Here is an 11857-nt window from a genome sequence, read left to right on the forward strand (position 1 = left end):
TCAAAATGCTTTTTCCACAGATGCTGCCAGACTTGCTAAGTCCTCTGTTATTCTTTATTTCAGAGCTCCAGCATTCTAGTTCTTTGGTTTATTTTAGAAAGAATATTATTGCTATAGAGGGGAAAAGTTTCACTTGGTTTGTTTTCAGAATGGTGAGGCTGTCCTATGAAGAAAAACTGGTCAAAAACTAGACATGTATTCTCCAGAGTTATGAAGAGTAAGAGATGATCACATTAAAACTTACAAAATAGTTAAATAGATGAACAGGGTAGATGAGGATAGGATGATTCACTGGATTAAATAGAGTAGAACTAGGAGATGCAATGCAAAAATAAAGATGAAGCCATTTCAGACTGATATAATTTACTCAGAGGCCTGCGAACCGTTGACAGGCTGAATAGCACACTCCTGCTCCTATGTTCCCAATTCTAGCTCATTTCCCGACAGCCAGGCTTGGCTAGACACTAGGTAGTCAAAAAGAGGCCAGACCACATTGCTTTGTGAGGAACATCTAATTAGAGAACAATAATGTAAGAATACGATGTAAGATACAGATGAGGAAAAATTCCTTCTTTCAGAAACCCACTATTCTTGGGAATTTTCTATCCCACAGAGCAGTGGAGACTCAGCCATTGGATATATTTAAGGCTGAGTTCATCAGACCTTTGAATAACATGGGAGTGAGGTCGGAAAGTGAAGATAAGGCCACAATTAGATTGGCCATAAAAACCGAAAGACCTGCAGATGCTGTACATCAGAAACAAAAACAAAGTTGCTGGAAAAGCTCAGCAGGTCTGGCAGCATCTGTGAAGGAGAAAACAGAGTTAATGTTTCTGGTCTGGTGATCCTTCCTCAGAAGTGATGGTGGCTGGGAAAATGTCAGTTTATATGCAGAAAATAGGGAGGTGGGTGGGGTAGGGAGTAAACAATATGATAGAGCCCAAAGAGAGAGAAATACAGGTGGACAGACAAAGGAGTTGCTAACGATCAGGCTGGGAGGGTGAATAGTTGTTAATGGGGACTGTTAGTGACTAACAACAGGGGGTGTGTAGTGGCAGACTGTGTGATAACAAGGCCTGTTGTGTGGGATGGGGGTGCTGGCTCATGGGAGAATTTAGGCACTGAAATTATTTAACTCAATATTGAGTCTGGAGGGCTGTAGGGTCCCCAAGTGGAAAATGGTGTGTTGTTCCTCCAGCTTACGTTGGGCTTCACTGGAACATTGCAGCAAGCCGGGGACAGAGACACAGGCCAGGGAGTAAGGTGGTACACTGACGTGGCAGACTGGCCATGACGTTATTAGACAGTGGAGCAGAACTGAAGGGCAAAATGCTTCAATTTCTTATGATTTTTATCTTTGAAAGCCCAGCAAAACTGTTTCTTCACATTTAACATTTAACTAAGTGGGGAGTATTCCTGATTTTTCTTTCTAATTGCTGCACAGGCTTTGCGGAAATGAAAGAGAACTGAGAGAAAGTGAAAAAAATAACTTTAGAAGAGATAAATTGTTGCATATTTACTAGAAAAGTTAAATTCATGGAAATGTAAGCTAAATCAATAAAACAACATTTACGGAAAGCTTTTTCTATGGCAAGCTTATACTGGGTCAACTGAAATAGCTAATCAAAGTCTCACCGTTAACATGGGAAGAGAAGGGTTTGAGCCAGAGAGAGAACTGTCCCCTTTTCTTTCCGAGACTGGTAACAGGAACGGTCAGGAGCTCTTAGATAGTACAGCTGGCGTCACCTCCAAGTGTATGCGCTTTCATATGCAGCACGGTGTGAAAGCTTCTATTTAAGAGGGAAGTCTCTGCTAATCATGCTGTAGCTGCTGAGGTCACTCTTTAATAAGCAGCACTTCCTGTAAATCTCATTTACTGTAATCCCTGAAGCCAGAGTTAATGCATGCAGAGAGCCACTGCAAACATTTCTTACGAGCCAGATTTCGTCTACACTCAAGGATTTGGTGCAGGAAATGCATGGGAATACAAATTTTCCAAGTTAAAATCAGTCCTGTTCTGTGTCACATTCTTGGAATTATACTAGCTTTTTTTTATTGGAACTGAGTCTAAATTTTCTCACAACATGACTTACTACAGCATCTGTTGGAATGCAGTGGGCAAAGAAAATATCTCAATTATAACTAAAGATGGGAAAATGCTTCGCCTTGCCTCTTCTGACCTCATCCTAAAAGAAAGCAAACTGCCTGGCCATTCATTCTGATTATCTCTCAGAACAAATTAATATTGAACTCTATTAATTGCTTATGCTTGAGCATCATAATGTTTTATTTTGTTTGTTCTAGGGAGATGAATATTTTTGGCAAGGCCAGCAGTAAGAGTTATTTCGAAGAGGCGAGCTGCCTCTTTGAACAGCTGCAATTCTCGTAGTGTAACACCCACAAGCTCTTTTCTGATGGGAGTGCCAGGATTTGGACCCGGCAATGCTGAAGGAATGGCAGTGCATTTCCAAGTCAAGACCTTGAGCGACTTGAAGGGGTACTTGAAGGGGGTGGCTTTCCCATGTATCCGCTGCTCGTGTTCCTTCCAAGACATTGATAGGTTTGAAAGGTGTTATTGAAAGTGGTTGAGAAGTTTGCTGCAACACTGTTGTTGTATGGTGTACACTGCTGGCACTGTGCACAATTGGTGGTTGGAGTGAATTCTTAAGGTGTGGTGGATGGAGGATCAAGCAAGCTGTGTGCTTTGGCTTAGCTCATTCTGAGCTTTTCGAAAGTTGTCGCAATTTGTGCTGGTGCAGGGAAGTGGGGAGTATTCCAGATTTTTCTTTCTAATTGCTGCACAGGCTTTGCGGAAATGAAAATCGAGCTCCTTTTCTTTTGGCCTGCTTCTTTTTACACGACACAGCATTTATCTGGCTGGTACATTTCAGTTTAAATGTGTTGTTACCATTTTCTTGGAATGATCCTGCTGATTATACCAATCTTATTCTGCTGTGATTGTTGATTGAAATGTCTCAGTCATCAACATGGGTCGGTGAACTGAAAATAGATGACACAACTTTGTTAGCCCACTTTTTATTTGTAATGATTCCAGTAAGGTAGATGAGTGGACATGATTCCAATCTCAACCCTTTAAAGATTACTTTGTAACATGCTATTGCTGAAGGTTCCTAGAAAGTAAAGAGATAAACTAAAAGAAATTACCAGTATCCAGATTAATGTCAAGACAAACGAATACTGTAAGTAAAAGTTCCCGTTATGTCTTTGTGGTTTCTAGTTGGGATCATAGAGTCATGGAGATGCACAGCACAGAAATAGACCCTTCAGTCTAACTTGCCCATGCTACCCAGAAACCCTAAATTAACCTAGTCCCAATTGCCAGCATTTGACTTAAACTCCTTAAAGCCCTTCCTATTCATATTGCTTGAGTCCTTGGTTATTGAATTGAAATGATTATTACATGAAGTCAGATTCACCAGCTACAAAGTCTTCCGGAGTTAAGCAGCTGTTGTTTTCTTGTAACAGCAGATTTAGGAAGTAGCAGCATTGAGATAGAGACAGAGAGAATTATAGAGAGAGAGATAGAAGTAGAGAGATAGCTAGAGAAGGTTTCTAATTCCTCACCATTTATGTGGCTATAGCCCTTTCAGATTGCCTGAACATTTTTAGTATAACTGTGGCTGATTTCTAAAGCAAAGCTTTCTCTTAGACTGGGAGCTCTCTTCTCTGAAGATACTACCTTCCGGGAAAGGTCTGTTTTAAAGTTGTGTTAGACATTTATGCAGACCAAAACTCAAAATGGTGGCATGCTATTCTTTGGGAATCAATTGTGCTGAGTCCACTTAAAGTTCTTTTCTCTTCTTGGCAAATCGCACATTCTCACAGCCAACACTGACTGTTTGCAAGCTCCTGTGCACCTCAATTGGCTGGACAGCTGGTTTGCAAAGTAGAGTGACACCAACAGTGTTGTGTTTAATTCCTACAGGGGCTGTAGGGTCCTGTTTTCTTAACCTTGCGTCTTGCTGAAGGCATAGTGATGGTCAGGTTAAACAGGCTCACAGTCATCTCCCCCTAATCAGAGAGCAGCCTTACGGTGCTTTACCTTTGACATGTCTCTCTCTAATCTCTTTGGAGCTTGCAATCAGATGAGTTGTAACTTTTAGCTTCTTGTGTGTAGTTACACATAGCAGCCTTTAAAACCTGAAACAGCTAGATCATAACTATGCCATGATGACAATAGCCTCTGACATCTTTCAGCTTAGGTGTTGCTTGATTGCAAGTGGAGGTCAAAAAAAATCTTTAGTAGAGCATGATGACGTTCAGAAAATAATAAGAAATCTCTTCTGCTCTGAAACTGAGCCTCTGTCTTGTGGTTTGTAACATTCTCCTCAGAGGAAGAAGAAAACAAAACAGCGGAGTAAAGCTGACAAGTTTGGCTGAAAGGAAAATCCACCTCATGACTCAAGTTCCAGTGCTATAGTGCTGCTGTTTGCTAGTTTAAAAATTAGAAAGAGCTGAACAGGAAAATGTCAGAAAAGCACTGCAAATTCATAAGGACGAAAGGCAGAGAGTAGAGTTTCCTGTTGGAGCACAACCAGGAAATTACCCTCGACTGACCCAGGTTTCTTTCGAGTAGATATGGAAATCCATAAGTAAAATCACAAAGAAAGATTTTTCACAAAGCAATGAAATTTACAGTATAGTAGAACACATTTTGAATTTTAATCACTGATAGTTTGAATCCCTCTAGTCTCTATATGATAAAAGCAACGGTGAGTTCATTGGGGAAATATAGCGAGATCAGAAAATAAGACTCCTGACTTCAAAAAATGTCTGATTTTCCAAATACTTTAAGAATGGAATGTGTGTCCCTTAATTGAGAGATAAGAGGTCCATTTACAGGCATTAATCATGGAATTATTGTGGTCCAAAAGGAGGCCATTCACCCATTGTGTCTGCTCTATCACCTACTGTCAATCACTTGCCTTTTCCCCATTTTCCTGCACACCACTTTAATCCATAAAAAAATCCAGTGTCCTCTTGAATGCTTTAGTTGAACTTGCCTCTTAAACGTTCCCAGGCAGTGCTTTTCATTCCCTAACCCATGATGTTGAGGACAAATCATAACCAAAAGCAGTTTTCAACAGGTCATTGTCGTCACAAATGGATCAGGCAGAAATAATCAGAGATGACCTGAAATTACAATTCCCAAAGAGAATCCAAGGACCCATAAGTAAATCTCCTTCCAATTTTGTCCTGTTGTGAGGGCCTCCAGGGGTTCTTGAGGTAGATCTGTGGCTGTGTGACTTAGAGGGATTGTTACTCACAAGCTGCTCACTGGCAAAGGGACAGTTTCCTCTCGCATGCATATTCCACCACATGCTATTATAAGTGATTCTATGTGACTTTGGGGTTTTTTTATTCATTCATGGAACAAGGGTTTTGCTGGCTAGGCCAGCATTTACTATCGCAGAGGCACTTAAGATTCAACCACATTGTTGTGGATCTAGAATCACATGTAGGGCCAGACCATAAAAGTATGGCTGTTTCCTTCCATAAAGGGCATTAGTGAGCTAGATGAACTTTTCAACAATGGTTTCACAGTCAACATTAGATTCTTAAATGCAAATTTTGATTGGATTCAAATTCCACCTTTTGCTGTGGTGGAATTTGAACTCGGGTTCCCTGAGCATTATATGGGTCTCTGGCGTAACAGTGCAGCAACAATACCACTAGACCATTGCCTTCGCTTGTGAATAGGGGCTTGGGGGAAGTAAGTTTCAATAATCCAAACAAACTTACAATCTCATACTGTATTTGGGTGTCTTAACTTATGCAGCATTTTCAGAACAAGGAAGGCAATATCAATGGTCCACTTACAAGCATCTCATGAACCCTTTGCCTGAGTCTTCCGTGCCCACTGTCAGCAGAATTGTGCTAAGCCGTCATTTGTCCATGATGTACACGCTGAGTGCTTACATTCCAAAGAAGCTGTTCTGTTTCTGATATTCCCCAAACAGGCTCATTAGAAACATGGCAATGGATCCAGCCATAGAGGGGATTATCATCAGCATGGAGCGAATGCAATAAAGATGCAGATAAAGTGAGGAGATACAAAAAAACGCCAACAACGTTAGGAGAAACAGCAGCCTACAGCTGAACAGTCTCCACAGGAAGACGTTACAACAAAAGGACACTTCAGAATCCAGAGGAGATCCAAAAGGACCAGAAGATTCTATCTTTCTCGAAGGTTTTTGAAAAATTCATCGACGGCTGGGCCAGCACTTTTCATCCGCCACTTCTAGTTTCATTGTTATATGCAAGTCAGCTGATTATTAAATTAAATTATTTTGATATGTAGAAACGCTTACCCATGGGCAGTGGAGTAGGGTTTCTGAGCAGCTTCTCCCTATCAACTCTGTCCATTGTCACACATCTTCTGAAGTCCTATCTCTGAGGCATGTCACGAGGTGTGATCTCTTCCCTAGATGTCAGTTTGGAGATGGTGCAGCAAGTTCAGCTCTGTTCCTCTGCCTTCCTAATGCTCCTTTAAGCATGGAAGGAGGATGTCTTTGATGTGCAAGTCAGGGACGTTATTGAAGTGTGCTTTAAATGACTGCACTTTATGGTAGAGCACCCCACTATAACAGAATTTTTTATTCATTTACAGAAGGTGGCCAATGCTGGCTTGGCCAGCCTTTCTTGACTATCCTGAACTTTGAGGCAGTTCAGAGTCAACCAGATTGCTGTGGATCTGGAATCTCATGTAGGCCAGACCAAGAAGTCCGTCAGATTTCCTTCCTGAAAATACTTTCCTGAGGGCAGTTTGTTATGTACATCATATGTACTCCCCCTCCCATTCCTTAGATGACATGTCCATCATGGGCCTCCTGCAGTGCCACAATGATGCCACCTGAAGGTTGCAAGAACAGCAACTCATATTCCGCTTGGGAACCCTGCAGCCCAATGGTATCAATGTGGACTTCACCAGCTTCAAAATCTCCCCTTCCCCTACTGCATCCCAGAACCAGCCCAGTTCGTCCCCTCCCGCCACTGCATCCCAAAACCAGTCCAGCCTGTCTCTGTTTCCCTAACCTGTTCTTCCTCTCACCCATCCCTTCCTCCCACCTCAAGTCGCACCTCCATTTCCTACCTACCGCCTCATCTCGCCTCCTTGACCTGTCCTTCTTCCCTGGACTGACCTATCCCCTCCCTACATCCTCACCTATACTCTCCTCTCTACCTACCTTGTTTTCTCTCCATCTTCGGTCAACCTCCCCCTCTCTCCCTATTTATTCCAGTTCCCTCTCCCCATCCCCCTCTCTGATGAAGGGTCTAGGCCCAAAACGTCAGCTGTTGTGCTCCTGAGATGCTGCTTGGCCTGCTGTGTTCATCCAGCTGCACACTTTGTTATCTATCATATGTCATTGGCTATTCATCTGGCTGTGTTGTTTCCCCAGGGCGTGTCATTCCTGTGGCATTTGTTCTTGCTGCGGTGTGAGTTGGTGTTCTATTTCTGTTGGGTTTCTGCAAAATTTTGGGTCTGATGGTTAATGTGTAATTTTTGCAGTCGGTGCATTCACCTCTTGCTTATCAGCCTTGTGCTGTTGAAAGAAAAGCTTCTGCAGTTGGGTGGCTGTGACAGTAGTTCTGATGGTATATCTAAGTTGATCACTTCCTCCACATGCGACCATCGCTGAGCCAGCAATGGCCACCTCTAGTAAATGCACGGTTATAGGCCAAGTGCTGGAAAATGCGATTACAGCAATCTAGGTGGTTGTTTTTGACTTGAACAGAATGGGCCAAAGGTCCATTTTTGGTGCTATAGGCCTACATCTAGACTAAGAAAGACATGGTGACAACATTAAAGTGAAAAAGCAGGAAGACAAATTTTATTTTAACAAGACTATTAAAATATTGCCAGCATCAAGCATTGAAGAGCGATTCAGAGTGCAAAAACCTCCATGCTCTCATTAAACACCAAATTGCCACTTATGTTGGTGTTTAATGAGAACGCGGAGGTTTTTCACTCTGAATGGCTCGTCATTTATAAACAGAGGGCCATAGTAGCTCATGATAATGTTGGGAGTGCCATATCGGCTGAAGAATGTTTTAGGCACTCAACAATTCCAGTGATAGTTGCTTAAGACACCTGGTCTACCTCCCAGTAGCCGGAGTTGTTGTTCGCTGTGACAATGTAATAAGCTCCATTGAGAGTGAAGAGGTTTACTCCCAGATTCATCCATGTTTTAAAAAGCAAAATGCAAATGCTGTAAATCAGGAACAAAAACTGTCCTGAGCAAGGGTCACCGGACGTGAAACGTTAACTCTGTTTTCTCCTTTACAGATGCTGACAGACCTGCTGAGCTTTTCCAGCAACTTTGTTTTTGTTTCACCCATGTTTTGCCTACCAAATGGTGCATCATCAGTGGCTGTCTAACTTGTTTATCTTGTTTTGGTTGGTTCTCAGTACAAGAGGTGCACTGGCTAATGTGGTCCTTGATTTTAATGCTCATGTTTAGCTACGAGAGCATATCTTTTATCGTCTTCATACATGATATAATTCCTTGATGACTTATTTGAATGCAGTTCTCAACTCATTTTGGAAAATGACTGTTTCTTTAATATAAAATAACAAGGTGTATAGCTGGGTGAACACAGCAGGCCAAGCGCCATCAGAGGAGCTGGAAAGTTGACATTTCGGGTCTAGGCCTAGACCCCTAAGCCCAAAATGTTACTAAAGCTCAGATGTGCCCTTTACACTCTGGGACCATCTTCTTATCGCTGCTTCTTGTAACACTTGAAGATTGGCATCTTGTTAGATAAATTGCTTGATTTCAGCAAGGGCCTTCTCTGTTATCTGCAAGATCTTTGCTGGGTTGATGCCTTCCAAGGATGGTGAGCTCCATTGAACATAAGAACAAGTGAACTAAGAGCAGGAGTAGATAATTCAGCCCTTCGGTCCAGCTCTTTCAATTAATACAATCACAGTTGATCTCATCTCAGTTTCAACTCCACTTTCCAGCCTACAACATGTTACTAATTAAAAATCTGTCTAGCCCCTCCTTAAATCTACCCAAATTTCTGTCATCCACTGCACTCTGGGGTAGTTAATTCCATAGGTTTCCAACTCTTTAAGAGAAATAATGTCTCCTCATCTCTGTTTAAAATCTGCTACCGCTTATCCTAAACTATGATCATTCACTCTAGATTGCCTCACAAGAGGAAACATGGTCTTGACATTTACTTTTTCAATTCACTTTAGCACCTCATATTACCAAATTAGATCACCTCTCATTCTTCTAACCTCCAGAGAGTAAAGTGCTCAATCTCTCTTCATAAGATAAAACTCTCAGCTCTGGAATCCATCTGGTGAATCTCCTCTGAACTGTCTCTGAAGCAACTATGTTCCTCCTCAGAGATAGTAAGAATTGCTGATGCTGGAGTCAGAGAAAACACAGCTGGAGGAACACATCAGGCCAGTCAGCATCTGAGGAGCAGGAAGGGTCCCGATCCAAAGTGTCAGCTTTCCTACTCCACTGATGCTGCCTGGCCTGCTGTTTTCCTCCAGCTCCACACTACATTTCTCCTCAGAATTAGGAGCCAAGATTAACTGCAGTACTCTAGATGTGCTCTCACAAGTGTCCTGTACAATTGCAGCAACACTTCGCTATGTTTGGACAGTACGCCTTCAGCAATGAATGCCAAAATTCCATTTGCCTTCATTATTACCTGCTGTACATGAAGACTAGTTTTCTGTGATTGATGCATGAGGACACCCAATTCCTCTGCACTGAAGCACTCTGGAGTTTGTCTGTATTTAGAGGTTACTGTTGAGTTCCTCTGACCAAAGTGGATAAGCTCACTTATCCACATTAAGCTTCATTTACCCAAGTTTGGCTCATTCATTTAACTTGTTTACATCCATCTGTAAATTTCTTATTTCTTCATTGCAACTCGCTTTCCTATCCATTTTAGTACCATCTGCAAATTTGGCAGGAGTGCTTTCCATTCCTGCAGGTATGTAATGGCAGGCGAGGACATTTGGAGCAGAGATGGAAATTGAGAGGCAGTTGTGCACCTGGATACTTCCTGCTGCCTCGGGAAAGCGACCAACATAATCAAATACCACTCCCACCTCAGTTATACTCTCTTCCATTCTCTTCTGTCGGTCAGAAGTTACGAAACATATATAAAGAGATTCAACAGCATCTCCTTCCCCCTGTTATCAGACCCTTGAATGGGCCTCTCTAATGTTAATTCTGATGTGTCTCTCTCTGCACCGTCTCTGAGGCTCGAATACTGTACTCTGCGCTCTTGTTCTGTTACCCTGCACTTTGAATGGTACAATCTGCCTAAAAAGCATGCAGAACAAAAGTTTTCACTGCATCTTGGTTTATGAGACGACAATAAATCAATCAAATCAAAGCAAGGGCAGGAGGGAATTGGCTTTCATTAATTTGTTCATGAACATACTTACTCTATACCTGCTCCCTAGAAAGTTGGCCCAACCAAAAGTCTGCAATGAAACATGCTAGAGATCACTTAGTGTCTCTGGGGAAGCTCCTGTCCACCACTGGAATAACATCAACAAGGGTGAATTGAGAATTAATTAGAATTACAATTAGATTTCATGTCACATACTTAAATGAGCACAATGAAAAGTGTATGTCACCACATCTGGCACCATCTTAGGTACAAAATTCCCTGGGTGTAGCTTTTCCATGTACAATTCACAGAAAAATAGAGAAGTGACCAAAAAAAACGGCCCAGCCTTGCAGACAAATTATAAAATGGAGAGAAAAAAGTACAGAGAAAGAGTTCCTGGCCTAGTCCATGTTGATATCTAGCCTCCCCGAGACCAGAAGTCCACACTGAGACCGTGCCATGCAGAAAGGCCACCACGTACCACCTGAAGACCACCACACTGGGCTGCTGGGAGTTTGCCATGCTGTGTGGAGAGGATGCCATGTCGGGTTGAGAGAGTGCCTGGTAGATCCCACACTGAGGCCAGGAGTTCCAAGGCCAAGAGATCTGAGGCAGCCAGGCTAGAAGTGGTCAGCCTGAACTGGTGGCAAAGTAAGGAGGGGCTTGGGCATCTTACCACCAGAGACGAATTGAGTGAAGGTAGGAAGTGGCAAAGTTCACCCTTCCCCCACCACCCTCCTGCCCCATTCAGTGCCCATTGTCACCACAAGTATGACACAAAGACCTCTAGATTTTGTCCAAATTAATTTAGGCTCTCTCCCTCCTGGGACCTTGTTCAATCTGCTGAACATTCTCTGTATTTTCTGCTTTAATTTCAGCTATTTTTACAGTCAGCTGCTTGTTCGCAGAACAAAGCAGCATCTTCTGTGTGTGAATAAACCTGTGACCTCCCCCACCCACACCACTGCTCCACTTTTGAAATGAATTCCTGTTTTAGCCCCGGGTGAACTTTCTCAGTCAGTGCCTGTCTGCACTGAAATAACACCCAGGAGGAATCCCCCTCTCTCCATCTTGCACAAGCTGCTGCTTAACGATCACTTTTTACTTGATCACAGGATCGTAACAGATGTCAAAAGCTGCATCCTGGGTTCAAGCTCAGAGAAAGGCTCTGATGCCTCTTAAGCTAATTCAATGCAACCGTTTTTTTTCTGGCAACCCCCTCCTACACTTTAACAACGCTGGAGCTAAGAAATTTATGAAGTTGCACCAGAGTGAAAAAGTAAAGGAAAAGAGACGTGGCATCACTTGAAAATGGATAGACTAGCCTTGATAATTTGAATTATGCAGGGAAGTTTGGAATAGTATGTATCATTTGCTACTTTTAAGGGTTTTTCCTTTAGGGTCCTTTGCATCTTAAAGAGAGAGGTAGAGTGCAAAATCAAGATAAATAAATTAAATAAACAAATCA

General features: G+C 42.4%; 1 protein-coding gene across 1 annotated transcript in view; it reads right to left on the reverse strand.

Moving 5' to 3' along the window:
* Positions 1 to 1816, reverse strand: part of LOC125453583 (interleukin-13 receptor subunit alpha-2-like) — a 68367-nt gene extending 66551 nt beyond the window's left edge. The window contains exon 1 of the mRNA XM_059646793.1: positions 1636 to 1816. The gene's annotated coding sequence lies outside the window, so the exon portion shown is untranslated. The remainder of the gene's footprint in view (positions 1 to 1635) is intronic.
* Positions 1817 to 11857: the final 10041 nt, after the last annotated feature.

The sequence above is a fragment of the Stegostoma tigrinum genome, chromosome 6, assembly GCF_030684315.1.
Source record: "Stegostoma tigrinum isolate sSteTig4 chromosome 6, sSteTig4.hap1, whole genome shotgun sequence".
Taxonomy (NCBI): domain Eukaryota; kingdom Metazoa; phylum Chordata; class Chondrichthyes; order Orectolobiformes; family Stegostomatidae; genus Stegostoma; species Stegostoma tigrinum.